General features: G+C 32.8%; 1 protein-coding gene across 5 annotated transcripts in view; it reads right to left on the bottom strand.

Moving 5' to 3' along the window:
- LOC127850016 (synaptotagmin-like protein 5) overlaps positions 1–13445 on the bottom strand; it is a 146243-nt gene that overhangs the window by 79377 nt on the left and 53421 nt on the right. The window contains exon 1 of one of the 5 annotated variants that reach the window (XM_052382751.1): positions 1452–1633. The exons of 2 other annotated variants lie outside the window; for them this stretch is intronic. The gene's annotated coding sequence lies outside the window, so the exon portion shown is untranslated. Of the gene's footprint in view, positions 1–1451; positions 1634–13445 lie in introns of those variants that run through there. 2 more of the 5 variants (XM_052382745.1, XM_052382753.1) reach the window with 2 other exon arrangements.

The following is a 13445-nucleotide window of genomic DNA, read 5'->3' on the forward strand; positions in this document are numbered from 1 at the left end:
CAGGACGAATTTTTGTACCTCATAAAAATGACAAAACTGTGGTGACAAAATATCGTAGCTACCATGTCTGACTGTCAGTATGACTTATCAGTATGACTTATGCGTCTACGGCTTATACCGTATTTTGCAGCTTTATTTGTTTGGTATTTTTACAGAATTTCAATTTTTAAAACATCGTTATAAAAAAAATGAGACGTTTTTTTCTCTCTCCTGAAAAGTTGGCATTTTGTAGCTACGAGGTTTGAGAACGACAGCGACGATATGCTGGTTACAAATTATATCAGATTTCGTTAGTCAATAATCTGAGGTCAAATTAATTATTTACATTACATAGTAGTTGTACAGCATAATATATGCTCATGGGCTTAATTATGAATAATTACACAAATACAAATGTTAATTGCAAGTACATGAACCTGAATGACTGAATATTGAAACGACAGCCATTAATAAAGGAGGTTACTGGTTTTTTAATTTAAGAAAATCAAGAATATTGCAATAAGTATTTGCCATGCAAATTATACAAGACATTGTACACATCATTTGTTTAAAGTCCTAACCAAAATAATTCATAATTGTTAATAATTTTAAACTCTTGACTTAAAACAATAGTAGAGCTTACATTTTAAAACCTGCATTTTGGTTTAATTTATTTAAAAAAGAATTCTGGATGTAACGTAAAAAAACATGTATTGATAATAACATCCATTTCTGAGATGTACGGTATTTGTTAATATGATTATAATATTGTTTATATTTACAGGAGCATATTGATGGTCATTGAGTTTATTTTCAAAACCATGATCATTTTATGGAGAAAAGTTTCAATGATGATCTAAACCCACATCAGGAAAATCAATGGGAGCAATCAAATCATTACAAATCAAACGTACATGGAGAACCCATGTTTAATTGTGCACCATTTCTCTAGTGTTGGGACATTCTCTTTTACATTCACAATTTGTGTAGTCATCTGTGTGAAAGTCATTGGGAACGTAAAACAAAATTAAACATGAACACTATTTAGTTGCTACATTAAACTATTAGATGTGAGATGAGTGGAAAATGTGTTTTTGAATGCAAGTCTAGATTTCAGGGAACTACTGTTCATATGCACTGTTAAACAACCATATGACTTAAATAAACAAACTGCATTTCGCCTCTGTAATTAAATACATGTATACTGCATGCATATAAGCATCACTGAATTAATCTGTGTACACAATAAAGCATTTAATTCACTGCAGATCACAAAATCTGAAAAATGGTGAAGTACAAATACCTCTATGACATGTAATGTTGAAACTAACAGTCGAACATATTAGAAAACACTTTAATGTCAAGGCATAGTCATTCTCATAAGCAGAATGACTCAAGAATGTTAATTCAGGGAAGAACTGCAATCAAATGTTATAACATTTCAAAATTACAAATACTTGAATGACTATTACCATCTGACATGCCTTAAATCCAATCCGACAATCACTCCAAACATTTAATTTTTGTTAACATTACACGTTAATGGGGTAGAATCAAAATATGAAAGTTTGTCGATAAAATCTTGTTTTCATACACCCCACTACACACAGCAAGATAAGTCCATACAGTATGTTGACAGCTAAGTCTATATAGACCGCTTTTACCTGATGAAATTTACATACTGGTAGTCACGCTTGATTTAATAATGGTTATCATTAAAATTCTTTCCTTTAAAAGCTATTTACAATCAAAGGTGTTTAAACCAAGCATTTTAATCTACCAACTTTAGAACTTACAATTGGCAAATTTCATTAGGCATACATTAACAAAGAATTTGATGTTTAAAAATGTTTCCTTTGGGTGGTAAGGTTTAATGTAAAGTAGAAGAATTAATTTACATCATCAGTGGTAAAATTTATGACTTTGTTAAAAACATAATTGTAATTCCCTAATAGAATGGACATAATGCCTTTTTCCCCAGGAGGTTAAAGCGGGCTTGCACAGTAAATTATAAAAGGGCATTTAAAGGCGTGATTTATGCAAAAGAAGGTCATTCAAATGCGTGATGCCTTTTTTTAACTTAGAATAAACTATTATACATTATTATTACCAAACATTTATAATGGCTTGGATATATTTGTATAGGTTATTTTACTTAACAATGTAATGTTATTATATTATTTATTATTAGTTGAAGAGCTGCATTTCTTTCTTTCCTTCATTTCTTACTTATAATCATGTATGAAACAACAGACAACATGTTGCAGGTAACACAGTTATATTTTATAAGAATTTTTATTTTTGTGCAATAAAAGGTATACCAAAACACTTGCAATTAACATACTTTAATGCAATGGACTCGTAGAACAAGAACATGTTTTGCATAATTATCATTTAGACTTGAATGTGTTTTTCATCCATACAAACTAAGACAGAAATCATACCCTCAATAATTGCTCTGAAATATCATTTATAAATAAAATGGTCAAAACATGCTCTCTTTTTATAATACCATTTGAAATTATACTTGTACATATACATTTTAAATATTTATTATAACATTTGTATTTCATTTTGATATTTCACATGATTCTTATATTCTTTTTCATGAGTGCTGTTACAACTTTTCTCACGTCAATGTCAGTGTGGTTTATGGTGTTCTGAAAGTTTGATTGTGAGAATACAGTTTGTGGTCGGAACTTCAAGGCAGTTCCTGTGCTCTGTCACTATTAATTTAACTCCGGAAAACATTCTATGCACAGCTGCTGTTGAGAGCATCAAGGTGACAGAAGCTTCCTTCCTGACGTTTGGAAACAGATCTCCTATACATTCTTTTTTAGCAACAAGTCACTGCAGGGTGACTTATGGGGATTTTGTCTCAGCCAGGAACTTCACTTTTAGGTGGGCACACTCTGCCAGCAGTTCTTCCTCTGGTAGTTGGAAGTGCCCAGCCAGCTGGATAAGTTCCTGTTCCCCATGCATGGGGATCTGATGGTGCACATGGGCTAGGTCTAAGGCAGCTATGGCAGTTATAAGTTCAGAATGTTTCAGTCATTCTTGAAGTTGCTCCAGGAGTGTTTCGATGAAGCTGCAGCCTCTCTGGACTCTTTAATTTCTGTCCTCTATAATTATTCCCAGCTTTTCTGCAAGTGATGGCACCTTGGACAAGAATAGTCCCCCTGGCTTTTTCATTTTCTAAAAAATTTAAAACTGTCAATTCCAGTTGTGGTTGGACTGCCGAGAGATCAACGTCAACCTGTTTGAAAACAAGGGTTAATTAGGACAGCACTGTGCCAATGTCACACAGAAGTTTTGAATGATGAAAAGCTTATATTGTCATATTGGTTCATTAACTTCAACAGCACTTCAGCAGAAACCCTGGAATTATCCCCAAGCGCCTTGTCCCCGCCAGTTGTGACAGCATTTTCCAGGTCAATACATATTGTTACATACAGTTTTCTGATCGAATGGAGCACATTTTCATGGCTCAGCCACCTGGTGTGTACCGACTTTTTTACAGTTAAGTTCTGTTTAGTGTCAAGGTCACCAAGTTCTCACATTAAGTCTTGAATTGCATCCAAGCTTCCTGACTTGACTGTGCTGTAATGATAATACTTCCAAAGGGCAGTTAAAAGTTTATCCACTAAATCAATTTCACGAACTCTTCCAAACCCCTTTGAAACTTCCAGCTGAAGACCGTGGTTCATCCAATTAACAGGCACTGTCCCTTTTTAATTGCAAAACAACACCGTTGTTCTTTCCCACCATAACAAATGTCCTGTCACTGGCAAACAGCGTCATCTTTGTTGGAATAGATTGATAAAAAAAAAAAAAAAAAAAATTTAAAGAATATTTTGCAGACCTTAATAAAACAGATATACACAATACTACTGAAAATGATGAATATATACACCTGCCGTTTTTTAACAAGATATTATCTACATTTACGCCTCCTAGTGGAAGAGGCATATATCTTGATTTTTACATAGAAGCCATTACAAATGAAATACTACATAATGATAAGAAGAAACGGTTCCGACCAAATATCTCCAAAGACCAACTACAAACCTTGAAAAATTTAGCACATGATCCTAATATTGTTATTAAAAAAGCCGACAAGTCAAATACTATTGTAGTAATGAATAAAAATAAATATATTGAAGAAGTTACTCGTCAATTAAACGATGAGCATTTCTACAAAAAAGTGAACAACAACCAACACCAGTCAGCGAATGTAAATATCCAAAAATGTTTTGAAGAAATAGAGAACAACAACCCCGGTATAAGTAAGCAGTTTGACTTATTTCCAACTAATATCCGTAATCCCCAATTCTTCATTCTGCCAAAGACACACAAGCCATTTGATGCCAGTCTTCCACTTGGATATCCTGGTCGGCCCATCGTGTCTGCATGCAGTTCAAACACGGAAAATATTTCTAAATACTTGGACTATGTTTTAAATCCAGCTATGCAGCATTTACCATCGTATGTTAAAGATACAACAGACTTTCTTAACAAGATAAAAAATATTAAATTGAAAAAAGATTATTACTTTGTAACCTTTGATGTATCTTCTTTATACACTAACATTCCCCATAGTGAGGGAATAGATGCTTGTAAATATTTTTTAAGAAAAGAAACTATAAATAACCATGTAAATGTTGATGATGTTAGCAAACTTTTGCAAGTTGTTCTTGAAAATAACTGTTTTGATTTCAATAATGATACTTATTTACAAACTATGGGTACTGCTATGGAAAGTCCTATGGCACCGTCTTATGCTTCCCTTTTTATGGGTAAATTTGAGGAAGATTTTCTTAACAATACCTCTATTAAACCATATAATTGGCTTAGATTTTTGGATGACATTTTTATGATATGGAATGGCTCTTTAGAAGATTTAAACACTTTTATTAATAATTTAAATAACTTCCATTCAACCATAAAATTTACCTCTCATATATCTCAACAGTGTGTATCTTTCCTTGATGTTTCTATATCAAAAAGTGAACTAGACACTGTGGTTACAAATATTTTTTGTAAACCTACTCATATGCATTTATACTTAGATTTTACGTCATCTCACCCCATGTCCTGTAAGCGGAGTATTCCATACAGTCAGGCAAAGCGCTACAGACGTATTATTTCTGATGATGATGTATTCAATCAGTCCTTATCTAGTTTATTTAAGTATTTTAAAAGTAGAAATTATCCATCAAATGTTATTGAAAATGGATTTTCTCAAGTGAAAAATATGACACAGGAAAGTGCATTATGTGTTACTCAGAGAAATACTGATTCAATAATACCATTTACTGTATGTTTTAACACATCACTTCCTTATACATTGTATTGCTAAAATTTTACACAAATACTGGGATTTGTTCAGATTATCAAACAAGGAAAGTGTTAAGTCTTTACATTCATTTAAACCTATTTTGGCCTATAAAAGACCTAAGAATATACGTAACAGCCTTGTAAGATGTTCAGTGTCTTATAACAGTACTGATATTCATTTATCGGGCAATGTAACCGACCAAGATGTACACATTGCAATAATATAAACATATGTTCAAGTTTCAATAGTAGTGTTACTGGTTTATTGTATGATTTACGCTATGATGTTGATTGTACTTCGCGCAATGTTATATATCTTATTACATGTAAAAATTGTAATAAACAATACGTTGGACAAACTAATCAGAGTGTTTCCCGCAGAATGAATAGCCATAGATTTGATCTCAGAAATTGTTCAATAAATCCTATTTCACATGTTGCTACACATTTTGGATCTACTATCAATGATTGCACTTTATCAGATTTCTCCTTTGTACCTATTGATGTTGTTCAAAACAATCTAGACCGTTTATGTAAAGAAACATATTGGATACACAAATTAAAAACTATGATTCCTAACGGTCTAAATAATAAACTGCTGTATTACATATAGAACATAAACATAAATTACATATACATGTGATGTTTGTCTATTACTATGTTTTTTTATATAGTATATTATTACTAATAACTGGACATGTTTTCAAATAGAAACTAACTGGACAAGCACACACAAATTAGCATTTACATCACCCTTCACCTCTTTAAATGATTAAATTATGCACTTTGAATGTCAAAGGGCTAAGCAATAAAGACAAACGCATAAAAATCTTCAAATGGTTAGACGAAAAAAAATATAGTATATGCCTATTACAAGAAAGTCACTTGACACCTACTTTAGCACAAACCGTAAAAGATGAATGGGACGGAGACATCTATCTCAGTGGACAACATACTAATAAACAAGGCATTGCCTTTTTGATAAAAAATAATATAGGGATCACAGTCGAAAACTTTAACGAAATAATAATTGGCAGACAAGCAAGTATAGATATCAAAATACTAGAAACACAATTAACATTAATCAACGTTTACGGCCCTAACATAGATGACTCCACATTTTACGAAACATTACAATCCTTTATAATTAACAACCAAGATAAAAACATTATAGTCGGTGGTGATTTTAATACTGTCCTTAACCCATTACTAGATAAAAAGAAGGGAAACCTTTATACGCATCCTAAAAATAGAAACATTTTAAATAACATAATTGAAAACTACAATATGATAGACATCTGGCGTACTGTAAATCCAAACGAAAGCAAATTCACCTGGCACTCAAACACAAAACCAACAATATTCTGCAGATTAGACTATTTTTTAATATCTGAATCTCTTTGCAATATTATTGACACATGTAGCATAAAACCAGGATTCATGACTGACCACTCTCTAGTTGAACTTATAATACACAAAATACAACCTGAAAGAGGCCCAGGATACTTTAAAATCAATAACAGCATATTATTAGATACACAATACCAAACGCAAATAAAACAAGAAATACTCAATACAGTTCAAAATAATAAAGATGCAAACCCAAACACCTTATGGGAAGTAATTAAAGGAAATATACGTAACACAACGATTAGATACTCATCATTTAAACAAAAAGAAACACGCAAACTTGAAACTGAAACCATCAAAATCATTGAAACACTTGAAAAACAATTACATGAAACAAACACAAACGATACAAAAGACATTGAGAATGAAATAACATTAAACAAACAAGTATTAGAAGGAATTTATCATACACAACTCAATGGAATAATATTACGAGCACGTGCACAGCATGTTGAACACAATGAAAAAAATACAAAATACTTCGCAAACATCGAAAAACGTAGAAGTGAACAAAAAACTGTACACAAATTAGTAGTTAATGGCGAAGATATAACACACAGAACTCAAATACTAGAAGAACAACGTTTGTTTTTCGAAACCCTCTATAAACGAAAACATGTTGAAAATAACGCCCTCTTTAAAAATACACACCATGCTTTAAATCAAGAAGAAAAACAACTGTGCGACGGATTACTTAATGAATATGAATGTGGAATAGCACTTAAAGAAATGCAAAATAACAAAAGTCCAGGATCTGATGGCATCACAGTCGAATTTTATAAAATATTCTGGAACGATATTAAAACACATTTAATTAATTCACTCAACTATTCATTTAACAACAAAAACCTAACTACGCTACAAAAGCAAGGTATAATATCACTCATTCCAAAACCTGGAAAAAACCTAGAATCCTTATCAAACTGGCGCCCGATTAGTCTACTTAACAATGATTATAAAATTGCAACTAAAAGTATTTCAAACAGAATCAAAAAAGTATTACCATCAGTCATTTCAAGATCACAATCTGGTTTTATTAAAGGACAATACATTGGTGAAAATGTACGTCTGATACAAGAATGCATAAACTATTTCAATCAACCAAACAATTCTGGCCTCATCTTCTTTGCAGACTTTGAAAAGGCTTTCGATTCACTAGACCATTCGTTTATGTTCTCTTGCTTAGAAAATATGAATTTCGGTGAAAGTCTAATTAAATGGGTAAAACTATTTTATACCGATATTAACAGTATAATAATTAACAATGGCTTCTTCTCAAACAGTTTTAACATCGAACGAGGGGTACGACAAGGATGTCCACTCTCATCCTCACTATTTATTATATGCATCGAGTATCTATCACACTATATTCAATCAAATAAACATATAAACGGAATATCGCTAGAACCTGACGAAGAAATTAAACAGTCGCTATTTGCTGACGACGCAACTTATTTTTTAAATGACAGTATTGACTCATTCAATAATCTTATAGAATCGCTTACCCTTTTTGGAATGGCATCGGGTCTTAAACTTAACAAAAGTAAATGCACTGTGCTACGAGTAGGTAAATTTAAACAAAGTAATATTCAACTTAAAAAAGAAATGAAATTCCACTGGACATCAGATGAAGCAACAACGTTAGGAATAACATTCACAAACAATGAAAATGAAACAGTTCTAAAAAACATACTGCCTAAACTACAAAAATTTAAAAATTGTCTAAAATCATGGCAGCATCGTAAACTAACACTAATCGGAAAAAACACGGTGTTGAAAACGTTTGCACTACCTAAATTAATTTATACACTAACAGTTCTCCCAAACCCACCAAAAGATATTATTAAAGATATACAATCAGAAATATTTAATTTCATATGGGACGGTAAACCTGATAAAATTAAGCGAACTCAGTTAATTAAATCTGTAGAAAATGGAGGTATCCAATTAACGGACATCTACTCATTCTTGAATGCAATCAAATGCAGCTGGGTTAAAAGATATCTAGATAATACCAATACAAGTAAATGGAAATTATTCTACCAGAAAATCCTAAAAAAATATGGTGACTCCTTACTTTTTGAATGTAACATCAGCAATACCATATTGCATGAAATTGCAAACGAAAACATATTTCTATCAAATGTTTTATCAGCATGGACTAATGTTACTCATAATCTAGAAACCCAAATTACCAGTAAAACTATTCTATGGAACAATAAAGACATAACTTCAAACAATAAGACTTTTTTCTATAAACATTGGTTTGAAAAAAACATTAAATATGTCGACCAATTGTACGATTACAGAATAAAAGACTTCTATTCTTTTGAGAATATATGTTATATATACGGAATACCTTCGGGCAATTTCCTAATGTATTACACATTAATTAAAAGCATACCCATACATATTAAATCTACAATTAATACAAATAACACACCATGTACTCGAACATCATTCACGGAAAACATACTTGCAAAACAAAACAAAACAAACAAAATATTCTACAAACTACAAATTAAACACCCTGCAGAAAACTCCAAGATTCAAAATAAATGGCAAAGCATTCTTCGAGAACAAGAATTAATTTGGAAACAAATATTTATCATGCCATATAAAACAACTATAGATAGCACAATGAGAAACTTTCAATATAAATATGTCCACAGAATCATAGCTACAAATAAATACCTTTTTAAGTGCAACCTATCCAACACAAATTTATGTGATATATGCAGCGAACACATTGAAACAATAGAACACCTTTTCTGGGAGTGCAAACATATTCAAACTCTATGGAACCAGTTAACAACTTTTCTAGAGAAACAACAATTAAAATTAAAACTGTCTCTCTTAAATATCAGTTTCGGTGTGAATACTTTTAAAATACCAGAAATTAATAACACTGTGAATCACATTATCATATTAATGAAATTTTTTATAATTAGCTTCAAATACAAAAAACAAATACCTACTTTCAACTGTTTTATAAACTATTTAAAACTAAAGATCCAAATTGAAAAAGAAATAGCCCTCAACAACGATAAACTTCATATTTTTGAACAAAAATGGAAACGCATAAACTTTCATAACCCAGTCCAGTTGTCATCCACCTAACTCTACGCAACTCATCTATAGGATTGATTATTACATTTAATAAAAGCTGCGCCATGAGCGCATGATACGCCCGTCGTTCGCCAATGAAGTAGTAAGGTAATAAATAACCCTTTGAATCATTTTTTTACTTCAGTTTATTTGTATTTGAATACATGGTTTATTTTATAAGTACATGAGCATGGAAATCACGAAATTTTGACGAACAAAGTCCCATAACTCTGGAACGACAATTCAGAATTCCGTCAAAAACGAAAGGGGATCAGGGTTTATCAATATTAAGATTGTGTTGAAATTTGAAAAAAATCCATCGAAGGATATTTGAGCTACAGTAGGACATTCAATGAAATCACGAAATTTTGACGAACAAAGTCCCATAACTCTGGAACGACAATTCAGAATTCCGTCAAAAACGAAAGGGGATCAGGGTTTATCAATATTAAGATTGTGTTAAAATTTGAAGAAAATCTGTCAAAGGATATTTGACGTAGCGTACGACATTAACAGACGGACGGACGGACGGACGGACGGACAGACGGACGCGGGGTATACCATAATACGTCCCGTCATAGACGGGCGTATAAAAATAACAGCATACACCACATGCAACCAAAGCAAAAAAAAAACATTATATCCTAGCATATCATGTATAATATGTGTTTGATATTACTACTGTTGTATTATACCACCTTTGTTTTTGCTTATGCACATATTTACATTGTATGTTTTATATTGAATAAAAAAAAAAAAAAAAAAAAAAAAAAAAAAAAAAAAATTATTACTAATAGACTGTTGTATCAGCAATGACCCATCTTTGTATTATGTAATATTATGTACTATATATTTTTGCGCCAAATGACATTACGTTATTGTATGACGTTGACGTCACTTCCTTTGTATTTGTTTATATTAATGTACAACTGATGATAGATTGGTTACCTCCCCTTATCTATCGCTACTCTCTATATAGGGATTGGTACAAGCTAATTTTACCGGTCCAAAATTGGACTGGTTATTTTTAGAAACATATCAGGGGAAGTAATCCGTCTACCATTTCCGGTTTATTTCCCCGAACTTTTTGACAGCTGACTTGTAAGTATAAAAGCTCGTTCTAGTCAAATAAGATTCATAATACATATGCAGCTTACTACATGATACATAATATCATCGCGTAACTTAAAAGTGGAAATGCTTGTTTTGTGAGCATGTGCATCTTTGTATTTGATCTAGTTATCAACAGAATGATAGAGATATTAAAAAGAATAATCTGGGAAACCCCGCGCACAAACCATTACATTGTAACGTCACGTCAAGAACAGCGCTATCGATTGGTCTTCGCGTCATCCAATTAAAATCGTCGATACGTTAGCCTGTACCTGTTGTATATTATAGTCAACGGAGTGAACGGTTATATTTAACAGGGGACCAGTTAATACTGATGAAGGCTATGGCCGAAACATGTTTAGTACAAAAAACATTTTAATAAACAGTGACGTGTTTGTACGATTTATTTAATTTTATTAGAATAGATTGAGGAATAGATGACGTCAGCGTTGCCATTTGGAAGCTGGATTTCTTGCAGGACGGCCAACTTGCTTGATCCATTGTCTTCATATTTTAAAACCACAGCAAGAATTTTTCTACTGCTGACGTCAGTATTTTTGTCCACCATCAATCCGAACACCTCGCTGTTTCGTACCCAATGGCTACCATCTTCTTCCACGGTATCTGCCTGGTATTGACGTTTGCAGTCGTATTGACATACTGTAAACGTATAGAAATTCGTCGGTATGAAATTTCGTGGTTTAATAAAAAACAACTAATTCGTTGACACGTAATTTCGTGGATTTCAAATTTTCGGGAAAGATTGACAGTCATAATAATTAAACTTGTCTTAGACAACCATAGTAATAACGAAGAATAATCTGCTAATGTGTGTTGACAGCAAGGCTTGTGATTAATGTGCACTGAAGCATGAAAGTGTTGCCGATAATTGTCGATAAGAGCGAATAAGCGGCGATCTTGTGGGTCCCCGCTCGATAATTGCCATCAATGTTGTTTTGACAATATTTGCAATTCTCTGCTCAATCAGTCCCCTATTAGTAGCAATTGAGTAATAAGGTCCCCAAAATACAGGTGTGAAAACCGTTATGTCTCTTTTTACTTTAATTGGCACTAATTGACATATGTGATGATTCTGCAAACTGTTAATTTGACGACGTCACGTATAAGAGAAAAATCGTTGATGTACAGTTCAAATTCCGTGCTTGATTTAAAAAGTATTATTACCCAAACACTTAACAAGAAAACAACATATTGTATTACCTTGCATATCTCAATCAAATATCTCAGATAACCAAAAACAATAGAGAATGTCGGCAATGACATTCGGAAAGGACCGATTTCGGATTAAAAATGTAAAAATAATCGTTGGTACTTGAATTCGTGGTTCAGCGGAACAACGAAATCCACGAAAATTCGTACCACACGAAATTTAATGGTTTTACAGTACATCCTATCTTCGTCCACACACCATTGATGTTGCCGACAGACCACTTGTCACAAAAGGCATAAAACATAATTTCATACTCATGTCTATTTGCACTTATGCAAGTTTCATAACAAAGCCATGGACAGCCTTCCTTCCACTTTTCGTTAAAGCAAGTTGCATGGCCGGAATAATTGCGCTTGCTAGCATCGGCGGCGTCCTTCCAATTAATGTTGCTAGACTCAGGCATGGAAACGTGCTCGCATTCCTCATCCGTAGCCGTGTCTGTTCTGTAAAAAGGATGTTTGATCACGACCAAGTTCAAACGCATTAAAATTAAAATGTACCAATCTAGGGACATGATAATTTACACTAAAAACTATGCACATCTAGCTATGCGGCTCGATTTCCGAACTTGCATCACACGCTATGTCACAATATTACCATTACAAAATTCAACATCCATAAACAGGTTTTCTGATGATTATTTTATTAAAAGAACATTCCCAGAATTTTGTGGCATGATTTACATAAAACTAAAATATTAGTTTCAAGCTAAAAATTACAAAAACAACAACATGATAATTCACACAAGACACTACGAATAGTTAGCTATGCAGTTCACTTTCTGCACATGCACCACACACATTTTGCTTGATAATCTTTCAGCGCTCCAGTGATATCATTTAACAAGAGCACTGCATCATGGGTTCCAACGCTTGGCTGAAGCGGGAGCAGTTTGTAATAAAATTTATGAAAGCTTGTCAGATTATTTTTTTTAGAGGTCACAGTGACCTTGACGTTTGACCTAGTGACCCAAAAATGTGTGTGTCATGTACAACTCATCAAGGTGCATTTAAATATGAAGTTTCAAAGTTGTAGGTGGAAGCACTTTGATTTTAGAACCAATGGTAAGGTTTTATTACAGCAGACAGCAGACGCCCAACAGCAGACGCCAGACGATGAGCTGGCTATGACAATACCTCCAGTTTACTCCCAAAACAGCCGAGCTAAAAGTATGTTTAACTTTAAAGCATACATCCGGAGGAGTTTTTGTATTGATAGAAAATTCCTCCAACCTTGTGACATAATTTAAATTAAAGCATAAAATTAG

Source organism: Dreissena polymorpha, chromosome 11, assembly GCF_020536995.1.
Source record: "Dreissena polymorpha isolate Duluth1 chromosome 11, UMN_Dpol_1.0, whole genome shotgun sequence".
Classification (NCBI taxonomy): Eukaryota; Metazoa; Mollusca; class Bivalvia; order Myida; family Dreissenidae; genus Dreissena; species Dreissena polymorpha.